Raw genomic sequence first — 7,599 nt, 5'->3', positions numbered from 1 at the left:
TCAAAAACAGCCCCGAGTATGTATGCAAGAGTAGTTAGATAGATAGTAGTAGTAGTAGTAGATAGATCCTCTATCAACAAAGAGGTTTAGATTTCTGGTCTGTTGAGGGATCCAAGTCAGCTTGTGACCAAGTGAGACCCTTCCCTGGTGCAATCCCAGTTACCTTGGGTGATTTTGGTCTCAGTCAAGTTGCTGCCTGTGTCGTCGGGCTGCTGTTCTGATTTCTGGAGCTGGTCACTTGCTTTTCCTATGGGGCAACCCGAGCCGCTGCTGCTGCCTCTGCTGCTGCTGTAGCAGCCACCGCCGGAGCCACCACCGCTGCTGAAGCTGCCGCTGCCGTGTCCACTGCCGCTGCTCCCTCCGAAGCCGCTACTGCGGGATCTGCCGCTGCTGCCTCTCCTGGGTCCGCTGCTGCTGGGGCCACTGGTACCGGTGCTGGAGCCGCTGATGTTGCTGCCGAACTCTGCTCTTGCTTGGGTCCCGCTGTCAGCCCATGTTGGCGTGGCTGGGTCCTGGGCCGCTGCTGTGTTCTCTGGAGCTGGGTTCAGGCGTTGGGGGAGGGGAGGGAGCCGTGGCTGCTCTGGTTGTCTCGCTGCTCCACGTGTTCTTCTACCTCGCAGTCTTCTCCTCCGCTGCTCGCTGCCGCTCTCCCCTCACGTTTCCTGAGTTGCGGAGAGCGCGGTGTGAGGGGAAGCGCCCGCACCTGGCTTTTCCTGCGGCTCGAGCCGAGAGTCTGGCGGCTTTCTGCTGCGCCGCGGCTGTGGTGGTTGGCCGAGCTGCTGGAGCCGCTTTTCCCGCCTGTGCAGGCTCTGGATGCTCTATAACTCTTCTACTTCTCCGCTGCCGCCTCAATCTCCTATACACCTCACTTTTTAGTAAAAGTGTGTATTTTGCTGAGTTTTTTTGGTCTTTTTCCCCCCTAGGCTGCTTTGGCATGGTACCTACTCCGCCATCTTAACCGGAAGTCCCTGGGCCACTCCCAGACATCTCTTTTTTGTCATATGTATGTGTTATGTGGTGTGTTCCTTCTTGTATTTGTATATTTGTTGGCAGGTGTGATCCACATGTTTATATGTGCAGGCTAGTGGTTGAAGTTGGTGTTTTCCTCTGTAAAAGATCCATAATATTTTTTGAGCAAAGGTGTCACATGAGATCTAAAACTAACCATTTCAACTAGTTACCCAGAAAGTCTCTATTATCCCAGTGCTGGGATTATAAGGCTGCACTTTTACATGAGTAATGAGCATCTAAACTCAAGTAGTCATGCTTGAATGGCAAGCACTTTAACCACTGAGCAATCTTTCCAGCCCCTGACATGCTGTGAATGTGGAGTTTGTCAGGGAAACATAAAATTGGGCTAGCATCACTTCAAGTTTCTTAAAATGGAATCTAGAGCCCTCAGAAAATCATATTTTAGTCATATCCACAAGTATTCTTTTTAACTGAACTATCTGAATATTCACATGTTTCCCCAGAAACATCCTGACCTTGTATTGTGGCATAAACTCCATGTTCTGGAACAATTGTTCCTAGTGATTGTAACAATTTGAGAAACCATCCCCCTTGTTCCTAAGACTCCACAATCACTTTCAAAACAGTTTTTCTTTAGCAGCACTGAAAGAATTGCACTTCTTGACAAAGGGTATGTAATTAACTTCTCTTGATCTTTAACATATTTTAAAACCTGGTAAGACCTGTTTGAAGATCATGTCTCCTGAGTTTGCAATCTTAAGAAAGCCCAAGAAAATGTAATTTTTCTTTGCTCTTGGCCAAGATGATCTGATTTCAGCTAACAAATTATTCTATCCTAGGAAAATGTCTGAGTGTGTCTTAGTGTATACAAGCCATTTAAACAGAGTAACTCTAGACTAAGTCAGTAGTTAGCAACAGAACTTTTCTCTTCTGATTTTCCTGGGAATGATACTTTACTTTGCTCATTTGTATGAAAGTCCATTGTCTTTATAAAATATTTAGTATAATGGTTCTATTGTCTCTTAGTCCTGTCTAGAAATTTTAACCATTTTGCTTATTCTGCTAGTAGAGGGGAAAAAAAGTAGTGAAGCTTCTCATTCTCTGTTTCTTTTCATGGGTTACAAGAGTCTTAATTTTCCACTTTTGTTTCTTTATTCATCATTGCAACAGTTTCTGAGCTTGCTTCTGCTATCCTCTTTGCTGCCAGTCATTCCCAAAAGAGATACGGTTCAAAGACTGCAATTTTAAGTCCTGCACATGCTATATTAGAAACCACCCATCTATTTAACACATATTAGTAGTTCATATTAATGGGATAAACTCTGATACATCCATTCTTGTCTCTAGCATAAATACATTTTTGGTCATATCCCTCAGCCTCCACCTTGACCCTCTAGGAACAACTACATAGCTCTTTTCAGATTGACTGTGTGTTTAGTTTCCATATATGAGAGAGACCTTGCAGCTTTAAGTTGGACATCTGCAGAGTCCTTTCCCGAATATATTGCTCCCCGCTTTACTTTCAGGATTCATATTTCTTTTATTTATTTATTTAACAGAGAAAAGGAGGGAGAGAGAATGGGCACACCAAGGTCTCCAGCCATTGCAAATGAACGCCAGACACATGCACCCCATTGTGCATCTGGCTAATATGGGTCCTAGGGAATCGAACCTGGTTCCTTTGGCTTTGCAGGCAAATACCTTAACTGTTAAGCTATCCCTCCAGCCCCAGGATACACATTTCTTTCTATACAGGTCTTATATTTGACCTAGGCTTTTAAAACACTGTGTGTGTGTGTTTCTTTCCATGTGTGGACCTATAGTACGTGCACATGTGGGTGCACATGCACTTGCCTTATGTGTGTGTGTGCAGAGGCCAGAAGAGAATATCTGGTATCTTCCTCTTTCTTCTCCACTTATTTCCTTGAGACAAAATCTTGCTCTGAACCTGGAGATGCCATTTTCAGTCAGACTTGCTGACCCACTTTCACCAGAGATTATCTAGTCTCTGACTCCCTAAGAATTGGTGTTAAATACATGTGTTGCCAAATCAAGGTTTTAATTTTAGTGCTGGAGATGAAGCTCACATTTTCTCTGGCCCTCATGCATGAATGGAAAGAACTCATCCTTGCTGTTTGTCATGAACTTTTAAGTTTGCTTTAATAACCACCTTCCTTCATAGGTATCTGTTAGAGTTTTCATCTGTCTTCATTTACTCCAAAGTGTGGTGATGGTCGTGTAACAAATCATGTGCTGGGATTTCATACTTTCCCTTGTTTCAAAAAGTCTTTCATCTACTTAATTTATTTACTTGAGAGACAGAGACAGGTAAAGAAAGAAAGAAAGAGAACAAGTGTTCAGGGCCTTCAGCCACTGCAAACAAACTCTAGATGCATGCACTGCATTGTGTATCTGGATTACATGGGTCCTGGGAAATTGAACCTCAGTCCTTTGGCTTTTCAGGCCAGCACCTTAAACACTAAGCCAACTCTCCAGCACCCTTGCTCTTTATTCACAACTATTTTGAAATTTGGTCAGTTTCTGTTTCAAAGACAAGGATGAAGGCAATGCTTTCAGTTAGAATACCTTTCATCTTCTTGGCTGTTTGTATCCTTTTTTAGGGAGAGAGAGAGAATTGACACACAAGGGCCATAGCCACTAAAATCGAACTCCAGATTCATTTGCTACCTAGGGGCCAAGTGCAACCTTGCATTTGCCTCACTTATGTGAGTCTGGCTAACATTGGATCTATAGAGTTGAACATAGGTCCTTACGCTTCACAGGCAAGCGCCTTGACCACTAAGCCATCTCTCCAGACCTATTTGCATGCTTAAGAAAGAAATTATCATGAGCCAATTATGTAGGTGACCATCATTTTCTTCTGCTAACTTAATGCTAATTTCTAATGCCATTATATTGTATATATTAATACATAAAAGACAATTTTAAAAGTATATGGGTACTAGAGTTCTCCATAAGGAACTGGACTTTTACAACATATTTATTGTGTAGATATTTTCTACATTTCCAAAACTAGTGGCCAAATAACTATGAGTATGTTGCCAGGCATCCTAATTTTTTGTTGTTGTTATTGTGCTGATGCAGTTTCACAAAAATGGATGGAAAGGACATAGCCACACTTCTATAACTTGCTATATAGAGTCTTCTGCGTAATGAATCTGCAGCAATCAATGCCCTTGGCGAGATTCCAAAAGAACTATTTGTTCCATTGTTTAATGCTGCTTTCAAGGGTGGACATAAGAAGACAATGGCAGACATGGTGAAGGTTTGGTCCTTTTTCTGTCTCCATATTGGGAATTAAGTGTGCAGGAGCCACACTGTGAACTCTTGAAAGCCATGGTTGATGATCTTCAGGTCTTTCCTTCCCAGAACTCTGCTTCTTGGTAAGACTGTGTATAAAAAGAGGTATGTCAGACAGCAGATAGCAATGCTCAAGCCTGCTAATCTCCCAGAGTTAGTTTACAGCAAAGAGGGGTCATTGGCTCACACTTGTGGTTACCATAAAGGCTGGTGAAATGACAAAATATGTGAATTATGGAATATAAGTGATTGAGGTTACTACTAATGGATTTTCATAGTGGATAGTGTTACATAGAATAAAGACATGAGTTAGCATACATATTGGTAAATGTTAGAGAATAATGGATAAAAATAATAAAGTTGAAATTTTATAGGTAAGACTTGTGAGTAAATGGCAGAATGTGTATAATATTTTTGCATGTCACCACAGATGCTGCTGGGTTCCATTAAGATTTGCCTCCTCTCAGATGTGTTATCTCCTCTTTTCCCAACAAGAAATCTGAACGGAGGCTCCTAGAATTTTTTAAAAATTTTGTTTATTTTTATTTATTTATTTGAGCATGACAGAGAGAGAAAGAGTCAGACAGAGAGAGAGGAGAGTGGGCTCACCAGGGCTTCCAGCCACTGCAAACGAACTCCAGACGTGTGCGCCCCCTTGTGCATCTGGCTAACGTGGGTCTTGGGGAATTGAGCCTTGAACTGGGGTCCTTAGGCTTCACAGGCAAGTGCTTAACCACTAAGCAATCTCTCCAGCCCAGGGTCCTAGATTTAAGGCAAGACATTGACTGCAGGACCACATGCGCAGAAATGATTACCAAGTCTGTTATGTGTTTGCATGCTTGTACTTACTCTGAACAATGTATCCTGAAAGTAGAAGCAGCACAGTGTAGTGTTACCACTTCAGAGTCCGAGTCTCTGTCATCCAAGCAGGCTATTGAATTACTAGTGGACCTCTCCCTTGATGGAACACTGAGGGCGAGGAATTTATTTCTCTGATTATCAGTAAAGTTGAGCAGAGTTTAGGATCCTTGCACCTCTGTTGTTGAGATTTGAATGTTGATGTAACATCTGACAGCAAAGGCATCCTGAGCTTCCTGGATCTTAAATGCATTCATCACCTGGCAGTTGGTTAGGCTTCTCTGAGTGAAGTCACCAGTCTTTTGTCCAAGGTAGTCCAACCAAACAGCCTTACTGTGTCTAAAATCATTTTTAGCTCTTTGAATGAAAAAATCTTCACAACTTTTCTAACACATCTTGGCAAATGGACCACCCCAAGAAACTCACCTTGACTTCATTCTGTCTCACAAACCACCTTGAAAGACTGCTCAGGTGAGGGTTTTGGGCCAACTAAGCATTGTTGTCAAGACGGGAGACAAAACATTCTTGACTACTCCTTGGCTTCTTTTAATCCTTTTCTCCTTTCATCCCAGTAAGGGTAATGCTGGATATTTAAAACTAATGGCACAAAATTTGTTGTCATCCATATTAAGAGAATGATAGAATTATCAAAACAAGCTATCCTGCCAATCATGTTCAGATACTATAATAAGCCCACAAATACATTGGTGAAAAAAATCATTCTGTAATCTAGGGAAGAAACAGAGGAAATGAGACAGAGAAAGAATTTATGGTGTAGCAGTGATGCACATATTCATGAAATAATGTTCACAGTGAGGGATGTCAGATAATTTTCCTCATGTGTTATTTTTTTCAAGGCTGTGGACATGAATATAGAGATTGCCATTTAGGGGTTGGACTTATAACTGTCTCTACAAATTTAGGTGATCTAGATACACAAGTAATAATTGTGAAAGTACTAACTGGGTTAAGCTTTTTCACTTAATCATTAACATAACCCTCTTTAATAATATATTGTACACAATATCAAAATTTAACAGTTGTATTTAAGTAGAACAGTAACTTTCTATGAGTCACAATCTATTCAATGAATTAATTGCATATTGTTGACTATTATTGCAATGGATGTGCAAAATAGTTTATTCTAGATTCGTAGGCAAACATTTCCTCTTTCAGTTCTCATTTTCCCAAGATATCTTTGTATTTTTTTCTTTCTCAACAGAGTCCTGCCACCGGATCTGGATTTCTTGCATCTGTCTCTCTGTGAACTTTCTCACAGAGACTTCATATTTCTGGCCCACTCCCCTCAGGCAAGTCATCTTAAGGTGTTGAATCTCAGTAACAACCCAATGTATTGGGAAGATTTTGAGCAATTTCAAGCTCTTCTAGAGAATCTCTCAGGTACCCTGCTACATCTAGAAATAAATCATTGTCTGTTAACAGCTTCTATAATCTCTGTTCTCCTTCCAGCTCTAAGCTGCTGTGCCCAACTCTGTGCCCTCAGCTTTGCCTCTAATCCTATTATGATGCCCATGCTCATGAGAATCATGCAGCACTTAACACCCTTGATGGAGCTGAAGCAAGTGACTTATGCTATCCCTGTATATTGCTTTGACCTATGGTACTTTCAAGGTCATGTAGACCCACAGAAGCTAGGTGATGTGCAAGCACAGCTGAAAGTGATGCTTCAGGTGGCAGGGCAGAGAGACATGAAATGGGAGACTTATTGTTAGTGACCTTCACAGTTTAACACAATCCCAACCCTGATTTATGTCCTTTTAATTACTCAGATCTCTTTCTACAAGCACAGAGACATTATGTGTGTAGTTCTTTTATTGCTAGAAGTGTTTTACACTTCTAGAGAAGAACACATCTGTGGTGGTTTGATTCAGGTGGCCCTATAAACTTAGGTGTTTTGAATGGTAGGTTCCCAGCTGATGGAGAAATGGGAATTAATGCTTCCTGGAGGCAGAGTATTTTTGAGGGTGGGCTTAGGGTTATTATAGCCAGTTTCCCCTTACCAGTGATTGGCACACTCTCCTGTTCCTGTTGTCCACCTTATGTTTGCCAGGGTGGTGATGTCCACCCTCTGTTCATGCCATCGTTTTCCCCTGCCATCATGGAGTTTCCCCTTGAGTCTTTAAGCCAAAATAAACCTTTTTATCCCCCCAAACTGCTCTTAGTTGAGTGATTTTTTCAGGAAATGCAAACCTGACTGCAACAGTAATCTTGGTACTGAAGAGTGGTGACATTTGCTGCTAGACACCTGACTGTGTGGCCTTAGCATTTTGGAGCTGATTTTCAAGAGGAATGTGGAAAGATTAGAAACCTTGGACTAAAAGATGCCTTTAAGTGCTGTAAGAACAGCTTAATGGACTATTGTGGTCAGAATGAAAGACCTGAATGCAGTATGAATTATGGACTATGAGGATTGGTTTATGAGGGTGA

The 7,599-nt window shown here is 41.7% G+C and overlaps 1 pseudogene; it reads left to right on the top strand.

The window, feature by feature from the left end:
- Positions 1-4,087: 4,087 nt before the first annotated feature.
- Positions 4,088-6,884, top strand: LOC101612709 (annotated as a pseudogene).
- Positions 6,885-7,599: the final 715 nt, after the last annotated feature.

This window comes from Jaculus jaculus, chromosome X (assembly GCF_020740685.1).
Source record: "Jaculus jaculus isolate mJacJac1 chromosome X, mJacJac1.mat.Y.cur, whole genome shotgun sequence".
In the NCBI taxonomy this organism is placed as follows: Eukaryota; Metazoa; Chordata; class Mammalia; order Rodentia; family Dipodidae; genus Jaculus; species Jaculus jaculus.
The sequence above is the reverse complement of the archived record's forward strand: the minus strand, read 5'-3'. Positions and strand labels throughout refer to the sequence as shown.